We start from the raw sequence: 21,244 nt of genomic DNA, 5'->3' as shown, positions 1-21,244 counted from the left end.
TTGGACTCAACCCCTAGTTTGGGGCGCATGCAGGAGGCAGCCAATCACTGATTCTCTCTCATCATTAATGTTTCTATCTCTCTCTCACTCGCCCTTCCTCTCTGAAACCAATAACAATATTTTTTCAAAAGAGTTTTAAGATGGAAAGAGGTAATGTTTTCAAAGAATATTTAATGAGATGGACAAAGTGTCATATATGATGCTAAGCACGGGCTTAACACTGGACCCATCATGGATTCGACAAGGGGAAGCCCTCAGCCTTGCCTCCCTGAGATGGGCTGGTTTTTGTAAGTTGGCTTCTCCCGCTGATGGGAGGGGGAAGAAGACAAACGTCCATTTTGTACAGATGCTTTTGAGCACATTCTCCATCCCAGCTTTGCAGTCAAGGGAAAGAGAGGGCCGATCTGGACCACGCCGAGCAGCCGGGGCCCCCTGGGGGGAGGACGGAAAGTCACTGGGAACCTCGCCTTCCCAGAAGCACCCCTGCACGGCCGGTCAGCAGCAGGCTGCTCGGCCAGAGGTCACCGGGACGAGCGTGGACCTGATTCTGACGGGCGTTCTCTGTTTTGCTGAAGGACGTGCTTGAGATTGTTGAACTGGGAACACAGAAGCAGACCCTCTGGGCCCGAGGCCAGAGGTTTCAGGACATGCTGCCAGCAGCTCCGAGGCCCAGTCTCTGCCTGAAGATGCACACTGCTCACCCCAGGGCCACCTCCGGACTGCTGGCGCCTCTGGGTGCCGCTGTCCCGCTGACCCGGCTGCTGGGCCTGCCCTGGACGCTGCTGCTGCTGCTGCTCTTCGCTGTCTCCAGACAATGCGAAGTCGGTCTCAGCTGGGCTCCAGATTCCTCCAGAAAACTCACGGGGTGCTGCGGGCCTCTGACAGCGCCCTCCTCGATGCCGCTGACTGCGGCTCCCCTCCCAGTCCCGGGCCTCAGTGACCGGACGTCCTGTGCCCTGAGCTCTCAGGGGCTGAGGCCACAGCAGGTGCTCCCGGCTCCGGGTCCCCAGCCCACAGGCCGTGGACAGACACGGCCAGGAGTCCACGGGAGCTGTGGACGTGCTCCTGTGTATGAAAAACGGGCCCTGACCAAGGCTGCGACGGACACAGCACATCCACCTGCCTCGCCGGGCGATGTGGGCCTGCCGACCTGGCCGAGGCGGCGTTTGTCGGAAATGCCCACGGGGAGGTCCCTCCGCCCCGCCCGGCCACGCCGTTCTCTCCGGGAGGAAGTCCCCATGAGCAGCCCACGCGTGAGCAATGGGGGGAATGCCCCGCCTCTCTGAGGGCAGAACATCTGCACCCATTATCTGGAATGTTCTGTGGGAGATCGGACTCTTCCCGATCGTGTGTCTTTATCCGTGTGGACTCGTGGATATCTATTTTATGCTTTGGGTGGGAACACAATGCTATTTCCCTTACTCTGCTGCTCAAACTCTTCCAGCCTTGGCAGCAGAGAGCTCTGTCCTCGGCTCCCGTGTCTCTCTGACATTTTGGCATTATTGTTTGGGGGCGGGGTCCCATTTCCTTCCTCCTCCGAGGCTTTTGACCTCCCCGATGTCAGGTGTCGATGCCGCCGAGGCTCAGACGGACCTCCTCCTTCACTCACCCGTGCCCCTTGCCGCTGGGCCTCTGAACCCCACGCCCTGGCCGGGCTTCCCGGGGGGCCTCGGAGCTGCTGGACACACTGAACTTCAGACCTGCCCTTTCCCCCTCCCGCGGCCTCTGCCCGCAGACACGGTGCCCTTCCCCCAGCGGAGTCCGCCCAGCCCCGGCTCCAGAGAAGCTCGGTAACCTTAGGAACAGAACCATGTCCTCCGTATGTGTGAATACACTTCCGAAAGGGTGAAGCAAAACACAAACAAAACCTGCCTCTCGATTATCTCCGAGACCTGCCTTATCTTCTCCCTCCTGGACTTCGGGTCCCTGTCCTCTGGCCGGAGGCTGTTTTCATTGCATACCGTCCCGTCTGGCCAGCGTGGCGTCCGGGGCTTTGGGGTCAACCAGCCTCGGATTCCAGTCCTAGCAGCCCTGGGCTGTCACTGATCTCTCAGAGCCTCCTTTTCCGCACCCATAGCAGAGGGATAGGAACAACCTCCAAGCTCCCGCTGACGAGCGCCCACTATGTGTATTAAGTGATAACTTGGGAAAAGCACCTACTATGATGCTCACATACCAGTAGGTGCTCAAGAAAAGGAAGCTGATATCACTACAGTAAGAATTCTGTAGTCAGGGTGGGTGGGTGGGTAACCAGCCAAAGGCCTTCTGTGTGGACATGTGTAACCTGTGAATGTAGACAGTGGGGTGGTGAGGGCCCAGGGCAGGGGGGAGAGGGGGCTGGAGGAGGTTGATGGGGGAAAAGGGGAATGTATGTAATACTTTCAATACTAAAGATTTATTTATTTTTAAATAAACTCTATCCAATCTCTACTCCAAAGCTCAGCCGTAAGGATGTCACTCTTCCACTCCAATCGTTTGAGGATCTAGAAACCCCCTGGAATTCCAGATCCTTTGGAATCCGGCCGCCCCCTGTGCCTCGCCTCATCTTCCTTCCCTCCCCAATCCCACCAGACCATTCCCTGTGCCCCACACAGCCTCATGACACCTCCTTGCTTGTTCTGTCCCCTCTGCCCACAAGGATCTTCCAGCCTTTCTCCATCCGGGACATCAGTTCCAGGTTTCTGTTCCCAGTGACAGAGTCAGCCAACCAGCTGCTTCCTGCCCCACAGCTCCTCCCAACATGTCGATGTGTCTGCCTCGCTCCCGACCCTGCACTGACCAGGTACTCACTGACCAGGCCCCTCACTGACCAGGCCCCTCACTGACCAGGCCCCACACTGACCAGCCCCCTCACTGACCAGCCCCCTCACTGACCAGCCCCTCACTGACCAGCCCCCTCACTGACCAGGCCCCTCACTGACCAGGCCCCACACTGACCAGGTACTCACTGACCAGGCCCCTCACTGACCAGGCCCCTCACTGACCAGGCCCCACACTGACCAGGTACTCACTGACCAGGCCCCTCACTGACCAGCCCCTCACTGACCAGGCCCCACACTGACCAGGTACTCACTGACCACCCCCCTCACTGACCAGGCCCCTCACTGACCAGCCCCCTCACTGACCAGCCCCTCACTGACCAGCCCCTCACTGACCAGCCCCTCACTGGCCAGGCCCCACACTGACCAGCCCCCTCACTGACCAGGCCCCTCACTGACCACCCCCCTCACTGACCACCCCCCTCACTGACCAGGCCCCTCACTGACCAGGCCCCTCACTGACCAGCCCCCGCACTGACCAGGCCGCCCAAAGGTCAGGGCCATGTTTTATTGCCCCGCATGGTGAGGAGGAAGGGCATGGACCTGAGTCCGCAGACGGGGTGTGTCTGCATCTGGAGCTTATCGCTGGGCGGCTCTGGTGGGAATGCTGTAAAGATATAAGTGATAACCATGTAAACTCCCTCCCATAATGCCCCGCACCAGGAAACTTAACAAATGGCCACTTTCTCCCGCTTATTAATGCCGGGCAGCTCCGGTTATTGATGGATCCGAGGCTAAAAATAGAGCAGCAGCCTGGGGAGCAGGTCCTGCCAGGGCCGGAGCCGACGCCCTTGGTGCCGGTGGGAAGGAGCCTGCCTCTCCCCCAGGGGCCTCTGGGGAAATAAATCTGGATGCCTCTGGCCTCTCTCCCACTGGTGTCCAGCGGGGCCTGGGCGGGGGGCATGCAGAGGCCCCGCCCACACCAGGCTGATGACAAGCCTAGCAGAGGGCGCTGTAAGCGGACACGCTGGCCTTCAGCTCCCGCCGCCACTCATGGGCTCGGTGACCTTGGCGAGCAGCTCCCCGCTCTGAGGGTCATTATTATCCTCCAGCCCGGGAAGCTGACAACGGCAATAACACAGTTTGGAATAACAAGCAGTTTACACACAGAGAGAGCAGCCTCAGGGCCAATGACAAGCTCGGGGATTCTGAATGATGACACCCCTCCCCGAGCCTCGGTTTGCAGATCTCTAAAACGGGCACAGGTGCCGAAACCGGTTTGACTCAGTGGATAGAGCTTTGGCCTGCAGACTGAAAGGTCCCAGGTTCGATTCCGGTCAAGGGCATGTACATTGGTTACAGGCACATCCCCAGTGGGGGGGGGGGAGGGGGGGTGCAAGAGGCAGCTAGTTGGTGTTTCTTTCTCATCGACGTTTCTAACTCTCAATTCCTCTCTGTGTAAAATCAATAAAATATATTAAAAAATAAAAGTAAATAAATAAATAGAAATAAATAAATAAAATGGGTGCAGTAGCTCTGACCTTACCAGGCTGTGGAGGGCCTGGAGAGGTCGTGGGCGGCAATCGCTGACAGCAGCATCGCCTGATGGGAACCTGAGTCATCTAATGGGCCGCCTCCCTGTGTGAGAGCTGAAACCAGTTTATTGGAGCTGCTTGTAAGCCATCGATCCGCCAGGCTTGGGAAATGCAAAAAAAAAAAAAAAAGCATCCAACAAGAAAAGCACCTCTCATCTCGAGCGGCTAGCAGGCTGGCCCTGCCAGCGGACAGACCATCTCTGGGTGACTGGCATTCCCTGACCGTTCGGTGCTCTGGCAGCGTTGTCTCACCCCCCAGGACAGGATGCTGGTTTGATTGAAGAAGATCCTCAGTGGCGGACGGGAGGCCCCGTTTTCCTCCCGCGGCTTCTCTTCACGGTGCCGTCACAGGGCCTAGCCTGGCCTCCAGGGGCCCCGGCCCAGCTCCTCCACGTGGACTGAGGAGCTCCGACGGCTCACAGCCTCACGGCCACACTCACTGATGGGGTCTCCCCTCTTCCCTTCCCGGCCCCCAGCTCACTGCTGACCACGAGATGGATTCAGAATTGCACAACAATGACATTAATAAGAATATGCAACCCCATCACGTGGAGTCCTCCAGGGAGGAGGACGGTCCAGTGGTCCCTGCAAGAGATCAAGAGCCTGGGGCCAGGGCACCATGGGCAGATCTGTGTCCCTCTGCCCAGGCTGAGCGCAAAAGGAGGAAGGCGGGTGCTCACCTCAGGGTGCCAGCAAGCCTCTGGGCTGCCCCCGCTGGGCGGGGTGTCCGTCCAGCAGCACCGAGCATGAGAGTCTGGCCTCTGGGCTCTCAACCTCCCGCCTGTGGCTCTCAGATCCACCCTGGGAGACCCTGACTTCCCTCGGTGTGTATTTATTTGTTTGTTTGTTTGTTTGCCTATTCATCAGCATTCCTGCTTGCAGACACCAGAGTCCTGTCTGGCCAGGTTCCGGAGAAGAGGAATTCACATAAGTGGTGAGAGTCCTTGGCTGGTGGAGAAGCAGCCTGTAGACGCAGCTTTCGGGAGCATTTCTAAGAAGCAGCTGCAGATGTCCTGGCCGGTTTGGCTCAGTGGATAGAGCGCCGGCCTGCGGACTGAAGGGTGCCGGGTTCGATTCCAGCCAGGGGCACATGCCTGGCTTGCGGGCTCCATCCCCAGTAGGGAACATGTAGGAGGGTGGCCGACCAATGATTCTCTTCTCACTGATGTTTCTCTCTCTCTCTCTCTCCCTTTCTCTCTAAAATCAATAAAGAAATATATTTAGAAGAAGAAGAAGAAGAAGAAGAAGAAGAAGAAGAAGAAGAAGCAGCAGCAGCAGCTGCAGAATCGCCACCACCCAGACCACCGAGAGGGCCGCCCCTCTGCAGTCATCGCCACAGAGAGCTCACCTGCTCGGTCCTCAGGCAGGTGCGTGTGATCGGAGGAAACCGGGTCACACACCTGCACGCTCGTCACCAGGGAGGCTGGCTCCTGTTCGGAGAAGGAGGAGCTCAAGCTACAAGGAATATTCAAGACGTAGACAGGGGTTTCTGAAGCTGTTGGACAGCCATGGGGGACAAGCATCCAACACATCTCCTTTCTCGCCTATTTCCCCGACCAGGAGTGCAAGTTCCATGGGGCAGGTCTCTCAAATATCTTGCTCACCTCTGTATTCCCAGCACCTCACATGGAGCCTGGGTGAATAAACAGATAAATCAAATGTGGGGGTTATAAGAGCCACCTACACTTTGAGGCCACTGGCCTACGGACCGTCTCAGGAGACTGTAGCCCCACGCTGCTCCCTATGGAATGCACTCCTCCACAGCCCTTTGCCTAAAGAAGTCACCTTCACCTTTCCGTTCCTGCCTTCATTCAGCGCCTCCCGGAGGCCCTCCTTGACGCACAACTGTATCCCTTTCAGCGTCACAGTCACCACGGCAAACTCCCTGAGCTGGCTGACTGGTGGTATGGTGCTAAAACAGGAGAGCTCTACATTCTCATGGGCTGATGTCAAACCCCGGCCTCAGCCCTTACTAGCTGTTGGAGCTTGGTTAAGTCGTGTAATTAGCCTTAGGACCATCCTCTTCATCAGTAAAATGGGAATGCTATGGTATCTTAAGTCACAGAGTTGCTGTGAGGTTTACATGAGATAGTGTGTGCAAATTCTCAGAACGGGGTCTGAGAGAGGGCGAGACCTGGCACCGAGAGAGAACTCCGTCGGCTGCTGCTCCTGTTGCAAGCCTTGCCGTTCGGGTGCTTCTCTGGGCAATAGTATGATTGTTTTTATGTCTATATCCCCAACTTAACCCAAGAGCTCTGGAAATTAGGAACTAGGGTGTCCTGTATGCCCCCCCACCACCTCTCCATGCATCTGTTATACAAAATTGGGTGCTCACACACTTTGTTGGGTAAATGATTAACTCAACCAGAGAAATCACAAATGCCAAGACTCATAGGTAAAACATTTAGAGTCTGCATCTTAGAAAAATAACTAAAATCTAAAATGAAAATGTCACCCGGAAGTGGGGAGGATGGCAAGTGGCTAATGTCCGCGTTAGGTAAAGATTTCGCGCACACAGACATAAAATACCTGAGCTGCTGAGAGATAGATATCCGGACAAAGTTCATGGGCAGGCAATTCAAACGCGGAAACGGAAGTAGTAAGCAAACACGAAAGACTGTTCAACCTTCAGCGGGAGAAGTAAAATGAGACACAAATGAAGGCAACAAGAAACAGGATTCAATACCGAACTATTTATAACACTACAAAAAGGCCCAGTAGCCGAAGAATGGTACATAATTAATGATTCATTGATTCAGTGGCCTGGTGTCTCGCCATTAAATAATTATGAAAATGTTGAAACAAGTACTTATGCTGTCGTCGGTTTACAGGCAGACTGTGAAATTAAATTTAAAGCATGGTCACCAAGTGTGCAGAGTGGATTTGATAAAAGCTTGGCAGAAAAAATGCAAGAAAATGCAAACAGTTACCTTGATAAAGAAGAGAAATTTTTAGGGAGACTCTATGCCAAGGGCTTCTACACACATAATCTCCCTTAATTCCCCCATCTCCCCAAACCCCTGCCAGGCTGGAGCTGTTCCCCTTTCTAAGTAAGGCAAGGAAGGCACGGGAAGGGGCCCTCGCCTGCCGAGGGGCACAGCCAGGAGCTGGGAGAGAAGGATGCCAGCCCTGGCGGGTGGGACTCCAAGCCCAGTCATCCTTCCGAGGCATCGGCTGTGTAAAATGGACGGGATCCAGCGGTTTTTCTTTCTCTTTAAATATTGCTTTTAGTGCTCCTTAAATGTCACTTGTGCAATCAAAACACAATCAAAAGAACAGCCCATGCTGTCTCAGGAAGGCAGTTCAGCTCCTGTCCCTCCAGAGAGTCCACGGATCAGAGCCCCACCCTGCCACGGGCCGACACCCATGGCTTTGCCCAAACAATACCAGGAAACAACCCGGCTGAATCTCTGTGCCTCTTCGTTGCATTAAAAACCCTTGGGAAGGCACCTGCCCTTTCCCCCCATCTTCACTATGACCCTTATTTCTCCCCAAGGTTCCCCAGGGACACTGGGTGCCTTGGCAACAGTGACCTCAGGACCTTTGCACATTCTGCCCCTTTGCCTAGAACACTCTCCTCTGCTCTTCAGACGTGTCTGGCTCCTCCTCACGCCCTTCCTCGGAGAGCCTCCCCAGTTACTCTTTACCTAGCTTTATCTCTGCCTCCCTGGATTGCTCACGGCTCTATGGCCAGTCAGGCTCTCTCCACCCCGAGGGTGGATGCCTCTTGGAAGGCCCCTAGGTCCATGCAGACAAACCCTGGTGTGTCTACCCAAACCAGATCAGCAGATTGCCATTCCTGTAAGCGCTGCAACCTGGGTGATACTAGCCATCCCCTTCAGAAATGCAAGAGATAAAGCCCTTGGAAAACTCCAAGTCATTCTGTACTGGAAGCAGAGGACTTTTTTTTCTTTTTTCTTTTTTTTTTTTAGCACAAATGAGAACCCCTCGGGGCTTCCCAGAAATCCCCTCTCCCCTCACCTTCTCTCTAACCCCCACATCTAATCATCTGTTTATTCAGTACATTTCCCGAGCACCTCCCTGTGCTCGGCCTCTGTGTGCTCAGCACTCGTACACACCAGGCAGGGCCCTCACTGCACAGGGCACCCAGTGGAGGGCCCAGTGGGCCCAGGATCCAGCCCACGGGCCCATCACCAAACGGTGGGCTCCCAGAGCCGCGTCTGCTCAAAAGGATGCCACGTTCTAACGTCCCTCAGGAACACCGCATGGGCTGGCAGCAGCCCTGGACATTCATGAACCAAACCATGTGGTCCCTGACCATGTGAAGTTCCAGTCCAGTGAGAGACAGACCAATAATCAAACAACTAAATATATACTTAGAATGTACCCTTATTTCACCGGTGCAGACACAGGGTTTCTGAGAAGCTACGGAATGGGCCCAAGGCCACACAGCTGGTGAGTGACGGGGTCAGGGTTCAGATTGGGGTCTCCTGGCCTCTACGCCACCGTCTGCTCTGCAGAAGGACAGAGGCGTGTTAGCCACCTCCGTGTTTGCGTTGAGCTTCCATCCAACCCCAGCATTTCCGCTTCTCCCTCTCCCTGCCCCTGTGAGGATAAGCTCAGGCTTCTCTGATTCTGGAGGTTCCCTCCCCGGGACCCTGCGGCCCTGCCCCTCATCTCAGCTCCGCTCAGCCCAGCCCAGCCCAGCTCAGCTCAGCCCAGCCCAGCCCAGCTCAGCTCAGCCCAGCCCAGCTCAGCCCAGCTCAGCCCAGCTCAGCCCAGCTCAGCCCAGCCCAGCCCAGCTCAGCTCAGCCCAGCTCAGCCCAGCTCAGCCCAGCTCGCTTGGATCATCCACCGGCTGCCTCACGCAGAGGCTCTCAGAGAAATGGCTCACGCGATTTACTTCCTGTCCCATGTCTCCTGCACCCAGTCCTTCATCCCAGGGCTGGGCTGGCCACAGGCCGAAGTGACCCCTCCTGGGCTCGACTCGCCATTCCATCCACAGAGGCGAGTAAAGCCACCCTACGTCTAGGAATAAACTGATATGAATAAGATTATAAGCCTTGACCGAAGGACATAAAAGCAGATCTGAAGAAGTGGAGAGGCACCTGAGCTCCTGGGCGGAAAGACTCGGTGTTGTCAAGATGTCCGTTCTCCCCGGAGTAATGGAGACAGTCAATGTGCTTTCCATCAGAATAGCAAAGGCATTTTCATAGAATTCGACAAGCTGATTTTCTCAAGTTAAACTGGAAGGAAATATACAAAAGAATAGAATATCGACATAATAAAATGCACATAATTTACCACTTTCACTGTTTTTAAGGATACGGTTCAAGACATAAGTGTATTTAAATGGTTGTGCAACCATCAGGACCATCCATCTCCTGGACTTTTTTGTTATCCCCAACTTAAACTCTGCAGCCATTACACAATAACTCCCCATTCTTCTCTCTCCCACAAGAAAAATAAATTAATGAGTAAAAATGAGAAGGAACCATCAAGCCATAAATAAAAATGCTTGTAAAACAAGAGGAATTCCATATGCTATGTAAGTGTCTATTATCATAAGTATAGCATATTTGCATCTATGAGGAAAATATAGGCTATTTAATCAACGGCATTAGGTCAAATGGCTCCCCAATGTGAAAAATATAAAATTTGACCTTTACCCCACACCAGACACACATACAAAGTGCCTTTGATTTAAAGAATGAAAAGTAAGAAATACAACCCTGTCCTGGCCAGTGTGCTCAATGGTTAGAGTGTCGGCCTGAAAACCCAAAGGGTCAAGGATTTGATTCCCAGTCAATGGCAGGCACGTGTCTGGGTTGTAGGTTTGATCCCCAGCCCTGATCAGGGTGGGTATGGGAGGCAACCAATCTCTTACATCAATGTTTCTCTCTCTCTTTCTCTCTCTCTCTCTCTCTCTCTCTCTCTCTCTCTCTCTCTCACCTTCCCTCACTTCCACTCTACCTAAAAGCAATGGAAAAATACCCTCAGGAGAAGATTAACAAAAAATAAAGAAGAAAGAAACACCACCTACAGCGTTTAGACAAGTTCAAGTCTCGGACTAATGAGAGAGCACAGTCCTATCATGGCAAAGCCATGTGCAGGTCCCAGCTCGGAGGGCAAAGCCCTCCCAGCATAATCATAGCCAAAGGCTATAGTTGTAAGCTTGGCCTTATGGTCCGAACCTGTGGTCCCAGGTGGCTAAGTGATATCGGCCGAGGGAGGTGCAGCAAGTGCTGCCAAAACAAAGCTTGATAGAGTTCAGGTGCATGTAATTGAGTAGATTCCAAACCTGCAAGAACATTGTAAACATCTTGACCACGCCCTTGCTTTGCCTCCGGGAATCTGCTATAATAAAGACTCAGCTTGCAGGCTGGGCCACTGTCTCTCCATCCGAGAGCAGTGTCCTACCTAGCCCCAGCTTTATTCCCTCGTCTGTCTTTAATCCTTCACCACCATGCTCCCCGCCCTCCCCCTCAGGTTCACCCCTGGATGTGCTGAGTGCGGCACACTGGGCCTGGATGGTTAGAGCATCGTCTCCAGTACACCAAGGTTGCAGGTTCAATCTCTGTCAGGGCAAAAACAAGAATCAACCAATGATTGCATAAATAATTGGAACAATGGATTGATATTTCCCTTTCTCTCTATCTCTCTCCCTTTCTCTCTAAAAAGCAATAAATAAAAAATTTAAAACCATAAAAGCATTAAAAAAAATAAAAAAGGTAGTTAGGTCTGATGACATAAAAATATCTAACTTCTGCCCTAGCCAGTTTGGTTCAGTGGATAGAGCTTCAGCTTGCAGACTAAAGGGTCCCAGGTTCAATTCTGGCCAAGGGCACATGCTCCGGCACCATTCCCTCAGTGGGGGGCATGCAGGAGGCAGCCAATCAATGATTCTCCTGCATCATTGCTGTTTCTATCTCTCTCTCTTTCTCTCTGAAACAAATATATATATATATATATATATATATATATATATATATATATATATATATATATATATATATATATATATATATTATTTTTTTTAAACACACACACACATTTAACTTCTGCCCGGCTGGCATGGCTCAGTGATTGAGCTTTGACCTATGAACCAGGAGGTCAAGGTTTGATTCCCTGTCAGGACACATGCCTGGTTGTGGGCTCTATTCCCAGTGGGGGGTGTGCAGGAGGCAGCCGATCAATGATTCTCTCTCATCATTGATGTTTCCACCTCTCTTTCCCTCTCTCTTCCTCTCTGAAATCAATAAAAATATATTTTTTTAAAGTCATTTGACTTCTGAATGACAGAAGACTATGTGAGCAAAGTTAATATAGCCTGGGAGAGCAAATCTGCCACAGACACACAGGAATGCAGCAAGAGCATACCTCAAAATAAACCGCCGCTTTTATTTCTCCCACTTCCGCACATCAATCGGAGGTTGCATTTACCTCCAGGAGAATTCGTGCCTTTGTAGCAGGAATATAAAGTGAGAGAAACAGCCAGCATTCAGATGTCGTTGTTTTTAAAATTCCCAGATAGTCAGCTGAAGCCCACATCAGAAGCCACGCTTTTGAAAGGCAGAGCCTTTGATTTGCAAGAGGCTGTTTTTGCTGAGAGGAGAAAATCCTCTTGAAAATTAAGGGGAAGGAGCGAAGAAAGCTGGAGATAGAGTTTACGCCTTAATTATCTTATGAAAAGAGAACAGAGCCAGCCCAGACCACGTGCCACCGGGGGAGGCCCAGACCACGTGCCACCGGGATCAAAAGCCAGTGGGGTGCAGCATGACCTTGGAAGAGGTCAGGGGCCAGGGATAAGGAACTGACCTGCAGGACCACACGGAGGGGAAGAGAGTCAGTGCCCAGAGGCTGCCAAACCCCGTCATCACCACAACCAGCAGCTTCCCGGGGACGGGCTGTCACCAGCAGATCCCGGGACCTTTTGTCTGACAGCCACATTAGCCATTCAGGTCTTCACTGGCATCTTTACACCGTAGAGAAGGTGGTAGTATGGAAGGAAAGACACACACATACACACACACACACCCGGCCCCCCTGCAACCTGTATTTGATTAGAACTAGATAATGGTAAAATCTACCCTGCCTAAACAGATCCACAATACAGTATATTTTTAAAAAGCTCCTATAAATCAGCAAAAAATAGACCAATAATCTAACAGAAATGTGGGCATGGGATATGAAAAATAAAATTCACAGAGGAAATACAAACCTCTAATAAATATGTGAAAAGATGTTCAGTGTCAGTTCTAATTAGGGAATGCAAATTAAGATAATACGATACTTTGGGCTTAGCAAATCTGCAAAAATTAAAAAGGCAGATAAGCATTGTAAAGCACTGTCTTATGCCATTGGCAAACCCTTGGTAAAGGGCCATTGGGCAATTCCATAGAAATGTTTTAAATTTTATTGATTTTTTTATAGACAGGAAGGGAGGGTTAGAAACATCGATCAGTTGCCTCCTGCACACCTCCTACTGGAGTTTTGCTTGAAACCAAGGTACACATGCCCTTGACCGGAATTGAGCCTGGGACCTTTCAGTCTGCGAGCCGACGCTCTATCCACTGAGCCAAACCGGTTATGGCTCCATAGAAATGTTAATTGTACACCTTTAAATGCTCACCTTTAAACCAGCAATTCCGCTCAACCAAAATGCTGCACTCGGGGATGGTGAGAAAATCCCAAGTAAAGGGGCCTGTGGAACATGTGTGCGGTAGGGCTGTTTGAAACATTGCTTTAGGGAAAAGCTGGGTCACGGTTGGGAGTGCAGCTGGGGGTGCTGCCATTGGGTGGGACGGTTGTCTCTTGTTTGACTGAGAGAGAGCCTTCAGGATACCCTTAACGGTGTTGAGAAGTAGTCCATGCAAACTTTTGGGACAAGACATTGCAGGCCGTGGGAACAGCCACTGCGGAGGCCCTGAGGATGGAGCATGCCCAGTGTGTTCAGGAAAGTCAGGAAGCCATGTGCTGGAGCAGAGTCCTGGGGACAGGGAAGAGGGGTCTAGTAGGGGAACACCAGGGTTCTGGGTAGGAGGTGGAGTGGGCAGGCAGACCATGTAGGCCAAGCATGTCAAACTCGTGGCCCACGGGCCACAATCGGCCCACAACAAATATCTTTGCCCAGCCAATATAATGGTATGTAAGAAACATTTTAATAAAAATTTCATAGCTTGCTTTTTTTTTAAATATATATTTTATTGACTTCTTTTTACAGAGAGGAAGGGAGAGGGATAGAGAGCTAGAAACATTGATCAAAGAGAAACATCAATTCAGCTGCCTCCTGCACACCCCCGACTGGAGATGTACTTGCAACCAAGGCACATGCCCTTGACCAGAATCGAACCCGGGACCTTTCAGTCCCCAGGCCGACGCTCTATCCACTGAGCCAAACCGGCTCCAGCAATAAAAAGCACACCGTGGCCACTGCGGCTCCGTTGGTTGGAGCATCATCCCAAACACCAAAAGGGAGCTGTTCAATCCCAGTCAGGGAGCATGCAGGAGGCAACGGATCAATATTTTTCTCTCTCATCAATGTTTCTCTCTTTTTCACTCTCCCTTCCAGGAAAAAAAAAAAGAAAAGAAAAGAAAAAAAAAAGATTAAAAAGCAGAATATAAAATCCAAGAATAGGATGAGATATTCAAAAACTCATTTTAAAAAGACTGAAAGGAAATAACCAAAATTGACCACAGCTTCTGAGTTAGAATGAAGGAATTATTAATTCTTTCCTCTATCCAACTTTCAATGTCTCTTTATAGTACGTTTGTGATTAAAATCTTTTCATATGGTTTTTTAACTGGATCCTTATGAGAAGGCAGAAAGCTGTTCTGAAGGAGGAGGAGGGATACAAAGAACACTGGCGTTAGAGGGAGAGGTGAGAGGCAGAAGCAGAAAGAGGGCCCCTGGTAGAAAAACCAGCACTGAGGTGGGTGAGACACAGGGATGGACAGGAGAGAGGGAGAGACAGAGGGGGGAGAGGGGAGAGAGACAGGAGAGACGGTGACCATGACAGGGACCCAGGACAGAGGCCAGGCACTGTCGACGCCTGTGGAGGGCCCCAGCCTTTGCCCCCCTTTCCCTCCCATCACACCCCCATCAGGCCCTCAGTACCTCCGTCAACCCATCCTCCAGTCCCATCCCAGCATCTCAGGAACCCTCTGTGGCTGTTTCTCATGTAAGCAAGGAAGTGACAGGGTTGAGCTTGAGTGTCTGCAGAGCGCACGTCTGTGAGGAGGAAATGGGCTGCCCCCAGCACAGACGCTCTGAGAAACACCTGGTACTCCTGAGAGCAAGGCTGGGGGGACAAACCGCGGTCACGCCCCACGGAGGGCGCGCACATCGGCTACGGCCCGCACAGAGACATCCCGGTGCCCGCCGGAGGCGGGGGCATCTGCTGGAGGCCCCCGGCAGGCGAGGAACTTGTTTTGAATCCAGGTGAGACCCACTAAGACACGTACAGACGCTGGCGGTGTCCCTCCCAGCATCCCCTGTGCCCAGTGGCAGCTAGTTGCATGCAGCTTGTTCCCACCCCCTTCCCAAAGGGCCTCTGGCTTCCCTCTCCTCTTCTGCCCAGGGATCTCTCTTTCACTTCCGAAGCCCACTGGGCCCCGAGGAGGCACCATTTGGAAATGCTGGAAGCTGATGTCCCCAGGGCAACCCTCAACGTGGGGGCCGGGGTCCTGGATAGATGCCTCCGCTTTCTGGCCTGAAATGGAACAATTCGGAGGCCCATCCCTCAGGGTTCCTAAAGGGACTCCAGGGAGCTGAGCCCGGTGGTTGCATTACCAGCTCAGAGAACACCCATGGATAAAAAAAATCATCGTCCTACAGAATGTGCCCCCTCTGGGTTCCTCTGCTCGTTTCTTTGTGGTATCGCCCACCTTGTTCCTCTCTCTCCTGTGTTTTCTGTAGAGAAAAGTCGGCCCCAAGTTCAACTCTTCTGGCGAGGCACCATCCCGGGTGTGTGGCGCCCAGCTAACGCTCTCAGCCAGTCCTGGAGGGCACTTGCCGACGTGCTGGACCAACGTTCTTCTGAGTCTTGCAACCTGAGAGCATCTCCTGGAGCCGAGAGGGGCCGGATAGTCATACCCCCGGAGCGGCCTCCGATCGGGGCAGGGTAGGAGTTGGTGGCTCAATACCCCAGCTTCCTTGCCTGTCAGAGGAGTTTCTGGCATGTTCTTCACAGTCTCAGGGGTCCCCAGAGGAAGTGGCCTCCGTTACCTGAGTGGTGACCCCCACATTAATTCACTTTTTATTGGCTTTCTTACTTCCCTGCCTCACCTCCCCACTCCCTTAGAGATACTCCTTGGGATCATCTCCCCCATAAACTTACTGGCACCCAAATCCTCTCCTTGGGGTCTGTGTTGGGGGAGAATCCAAACTAAGGCAGATCCTTCATAGGAGGGGCTGTGCACATCCTACAGCATCACATCCGTGGGGTGACTGATCAGCGGGCCCGGGCAGAGTGACAATCTGATGCTTCCATTATAAACCTTTCATATAATCATTTCATCGACTGGTGATTATTGCCCGGACCCATTATTGTATTAAGGGTTGCAAATATATATATTCTTTCACATTTATTAGTTGGAATTTTCTTTAGTAAGGAACTTTCCCTCATAAACTAGAACTTTTAAATTCAGATGAAATAGAAGAATGAGAGGAGAAAGCTTTAATTCCTTCCTTTTCATTGCTAATTCTCAGGATGAGGAACTGTGCCATAGTTACTGCCAATGGTATTTGTTTACTTTAAGGTTCTCTCTCTCTCTCTTTCTCAGAATCAATATGAACAAATGAATATTTCTCTATTCAGTGTGTTTCAATCATTATCAGTCATAATTCTTTCTGATGCTCAAATTATTCCATCGTTAAGCAGTGGGCATCCCTTCTTGCTGGCTCCTACACGTCTTTTGGATGTGATCTCATTACCCTTTGACAATGTCCTTGATTTCTGACCCAATAAGATGTCCCAGGCCACACTGTCTATTTCTGGCTCCAGACCGGAATCAACCATTCCTCCGAAGAGCCCTTGATCTTGGAAATTCGCGGACACAACCTTGACACTAGCCGTCCTCATTGGTGGCAGGTTATCATTGCTTCTAAGTCTTTCAGTGAACAGAGCTGGAAAATACATATTTTTTTAACAGAAAAACCAAAAGAATGATTTTTAGCAAATATTTCAAATGTTAAGATTTCAGAATTTTTACTTAACTTTTTATCTTCTCCTCACTTCTCTTTTCTTATACACTGAAAATCTTGGATTCTACCATTAACATAATTATTTGTTTACATTATCTTGATGATTATATAAAATAGTTTATGTCTTCCAAATGAATTTTTGAGATTTCTTTGCAGCTCTTTTAGTCCAGAAAATATTTATTTAAAAAAAGACAAAAATATTGCCCTAACTGGTTTGGCTCAGCGGATAGAGCGTTGGCCTGCGGATTGAGGGTCCCAGGTTTGATTCCATCAAGTGCATGTACCTTGGTTGCAGGTACATCCCCAGTAGGGAGTGTGCAGAAGGCAGCTGAGGGATGTTTTTCTCTCACTGATGTTTCTAACTCTCTCCCTTCCTCTCTGTAAAACGTCAATAAAATGTATTTTTTTAAAAAGAAAAAATATTTATTAAAGTATGTTCAGTCAATATATTGTAAAGACACTTGAGATTATTATTATATTGCCCACCTGATACACATTCAAGTCCTTCATTTCAGATTGTTTTCAAATCTTAGAGATGCGTCTTCTTCTTTCTTTTTTATTGGATGCCGTTTTCTAAATGTGTAAAATAATTATCTGATTCTAAAGTCACATCATGTGATTTAGAAAATTTGGCTCCTGTCACTGTCCCTCCGCCCCATCCTTTCCCCACAAACAATCTTTTTTATTATTCGTCTGTTTCTGTGGGAGCTCTTCTGCTTATTCCTCCCGTGTTCTTTCTGCGACGGTAAACAATTCGTATACGTATTCATGCCGCCTCCCGCCCCACGCTTACACAAAAGGCAGCTCGCCTGTGTTTCCCACTGAACAGTCTCCCTGGGAGACCATTTCCCTGCACCTGCCGGCTCTCCTCACAGCCGGAGAGCGTCCTGCTGTGCCCACGGACCACGGCTTGCTCAGCCAGGCTCCTCATGATAGCCATTTGGATGGTTTCCAACTTTTTCTTATCTCAAACAATGCCACAATGAATAACCTTGTGCATAAATCATTCTAACGTTTTTCCCCAGCATGTTTTTGGATTAGGACCTGGAAATGGGACCGAAGGTAAATATATAAGTCATCATGGATTTTTATTTTTTTAAGTATTGCCAAGGTCCCTCTCAAAGAGCGGCCCTATTTTGCATTCTCCCTACTAATCATTTCTCCGTCATTCATTTAATAAACACATATCGAAACAGTGAAGAAGATAAATACCGTCCCTGCCCTCAGGAACGTATATTCTGGTGAGGAAGTGAGAGTGGTGGCTCGGGATGTACATTAAGGAGCAAGTGTCCATCCTACAGGAAGCAGCCCTCACCTGACTTGGGGGCAATCAGGAATACTTTCCTGAGGAATAATGTCTAAGCTGACATCTGATGAACAAGTAAGAATTAGCCAGATAAAGGGGGTAGAGGAAAATACCTGGATAAAGAAATAAAAACAGAAACTATAATCATCAAATTAAGGAAAAGAAAAACCCTTTATAGCAAAACTTATTGGGTACAGTCATCTTTATTTAGAAGGTAATTTATAACTTCAAGTTATTTTATTTGTTTAAAAATGCTGAAAACAGCCGAGACCGGTTTGGCTCAATGGATAGAGCATCGGCTTAGAGACTGAAGGGTCCCGGGTTCAATTCCAGTCAAGGGCATGTACCTTGGTTGCGGGCATATCCCCACTAGGGGGTGTGCAAGAGGCAGCTGATCGATGACTCTCATCGATGTTTCTAACTCTCTATCTCTCTCCCTTCCTCTCTGTACAAAATCAATAAAATATATTTTTTTAAATCAATAAAATGTATTTTTTTTAAAATAAATTAAAAAATAAAAATGCTGAAAACACATGAACTAAAACATGCAACCTGAGACCTAGAAAGAGAAAAAAAGTAGAAGAAAATTAATAAAAGTAAAGTAATGAAGCAGAAAGAAAAGAAATAAAAAGCAGTTAAAGGCGTAAATTAAAACTGGTTCTTTGAAAAAAATTTTAAATCACTAGTAGGGAGGAAGCAAGAGAAGGAAAAAGGAGATATAACTATGGATATAGAGTGGCTTAAAGAACTTAAAAATGAAATTATGACAACAATCACGTAAGTGCACAGGATGATAACAATCCACCAACATACAAATTACCAAAATTGCCTCAAGAAGGAGAAAGCTGAACAGACCGATAATCAAACAAAAGGTTTGAAAGTCTATTAAAGTACAGCAGGATTCTCCCCCATCGCTCTCTCTCCCTCTCCCTCTCTCTTCCTTTACTCATATGTTGGCTTCATGCCCCCATGTTACACAGCCTCTGTGTGACCTCAGAGGTGACCCCCACCGACAGCCTTCACCTCTGATGGGGGTAAGGGGGTGAGATCAACCAAAGGACTTGTATGCATGCGTATAAGCCTAACCAATGGACGCAGACAACAGGGGGGATGGGGGAGTAATGGGGGGATAAGGATACATATGTAATATCTTAATCAATAAAGACATTAAAAAAAACATGAGGAAGAGTGCACCTGTCCTGTTAATTATAATGTAACAACAACAAAGCCTCCTGACTGCTTACCCAGCCCGGGTCGCAGGCTCAGCCAGTGGCAGGCCGGGCTGCCGGGCCACGTGCTCCGCTCCGTGGCTGTGCTGCCCGTGAGGAACCCATGTTCTGCCGCCCGCCGCCACGGAAACCAGCTCACTCAGCAGATGCTGGTGGAGAAGGAAAGAGGTTTATTCCAGTGCCGGTCACCTGAGGAGAAGGGGGACTCTCGTCACAAAGCCCGTCTCCACGTCTCAGCCCAGGCAGAGGTTTATAAGGAGGGAGAGGCAGAGCAGAACGAAGAAATCAAGGGAGGGGGTGAGAGTTCTCTGCATGCAGACCAGCACTGTCCACGCCGATAGGGATCTCAAAACCGGTCAAGTGGTGGTCTGGTGTGGTCAGCCTGCTCTCCCTCATCTTGTTCTACGTTTGAAGGTCAGCAAATCTCCAGGAACTGGGATAGCTGAAGGCCAGAGCCTGTATCTCCTGAAGTTAGTTCCTAGGATTCTTATGCAAACACTAGAGGCTCAATGTACAAAATTCATGGGGGGGCGAGGGGGGGGAAACCCCTCAGCCCAGCCTGCACTCTCTCCAATGTTGGACATCCCTCTCACAACCACTGGCTCCTAATTACTTACCTGCCTGCCGGCCTGGTTGCCCCCCATCTGCCCTCCCTTGCTGTCTCTGCCTCCCTGCCAGCCTGGATGCCCCCAACTGACCCCAAGCTGGCCTGGTTGCCCCTCACTGCCCTGCCTGCCAGCCTGGTTGCCCCATGCAGCCTGCTGTTCGGTCATTACTGTGAGGGCATCCTGACCAATTTGCATATTACCCTTTTATTAGTATAGATGCTGTTGATCTATAAGCTACATATTAGTCAGAGTCAGCATTTGCAGAAACTATGTCAAATGAATGGTGGGGTGGGTTACAGTCCCCACTGTCATAGCTGGGAACCTGTGATTAACAGGGCCCCTCCCCCGCCCCCAGATCACAAGGGGTCAGGAGGAAACCCCAGAGGAAGGATGTCCTGGGAGCCGAGTCTCCAAGAAGAAAGAGTGGTTAGCTGTGTCCAGTGCTGCGGATGGGCCAGGTAAGGTGAATGGAGGTGATCAGTGAGCGGTGAGAGAGAAGAGCTCCTCGGAGAGGGTTTAGCAGAGACCGGGGTGGAGCTGGGGGTGCGGGGGGAGCAGATGGAGAGCAAGGACAAAACACACTCTGGGGGAGCTGGCTGCAGAGGTGAGTTTGTTTACAACGGGATGATCGCTGGCCGAGAAAACCCAGCTTAAAGTGTTTATTGTGTTTTATCTTAGAAGATGGGAGAAATCACAGTGTTTGTTTGCTGATGGGAAAAATCCAGTGAATCACTGTGAGACAGGTCACTGCTGAGAGTGAAATGAGGAGGAGGTGTGGGAGGCTGAGAAGAGAGCAGAATGTATTAAATAGTCACTTAAAGGCATGGGAGAAGCCTGGCCACGGTGGCTCAGTGTGTTGGAGCATCGTCCTGTACACCAAAAGGTCACAGGTTCGATTCCGGGCCAGGGCACACACCTGGATTTCAGGTTTGGTCCTCACTGGGGGTAACCAATCACAGTTTCTCTGTCACATTGATGGTTCTCTCTCTCTCCCCTTCTCCCTTCCTCTCTAAAATCAATAAAAATATTAAGTAATAATAATTAAAATTTAAAAATCAATAAACACACCCTCAGGTAAGGATTAAAATTAATATAAATAAATAAATAAGTAAATAAATAAAAGCATGTGAGGGTGAAGGGCTCTTTGGCCTATAGTGTGATGGCCAGGCAGCCTTCAGGGCCCACTTGAATCTGTAGTCAAGAACTATGAGAATTCGCCCTAGCCAGTTTGGCTCAGTGGATAGAGCATCAGCCTGCGGACCGAAAGGTCCCAAATTCAGTTCTGGGCAAGGGAATGTACCTTGGTTGCAGGCTTCTCCCTGGTCTGGGCCCTGGTCAGGGCATGTGCCGGAGGCAACCAATTGATGTGTTTCTCTCACATCAATATTTCTCTCTGTCTTTTCCTCTCTCTTCCACTCTCTCTAAAATCAATGAAAAAATATCCTTGGATGAGGATTTTAAAAAACCAACTATGAGAATTATAAGAGCTAGAATATAATATATGAAAAACACTTAGAGCTGAATCTGGCACATAGAAAATATATGATTTTTAGCTACTATTATTTAGAATTAAGTATTGAA

General features: G+C 50.0%; 1 protein-coding gene across 1 annotated transcript in view; it reads right to left on the bottom strand.

Annotated features, from left to right (window-relative positions):
* COL16A1 (collagen type XVI alpha 1 chain) overlaps positions 1–19,683 on the bottom strand; it is a 184,617-nt gene extending 164,934 nt beyond the window's left edge. The window contains exon 1 of the mRNA XM_084873026.1: positions 19,669–19,683. The gene's annotated coding sequence lies outside the window, so the exon portion shown is untranslated. The remainder of the gene's footprint in view (positions 1–19,668) is intronic.
* Positions 19,684–21,244: the final 1,561 nt, after the last annotated feature.

This window comes from Pipistrellus hanaki (assembly GCF_964339955.1).
Source record: "Pipistrellus hanaki genome assembly, chromosome: 2".
NCBI classification, from domain to species: Eukaryota; Metazoa; Chordata; class Mammalia; order Chiroptera; family Vespertilionidae; genus Pipistrellus; species Pipistrellus hanaki.
The sequence above is the reverse complement of the archived record's forward strand: the minus strand, read 5'-3'. Positions and strand labels throughout refer to the sequence as shown.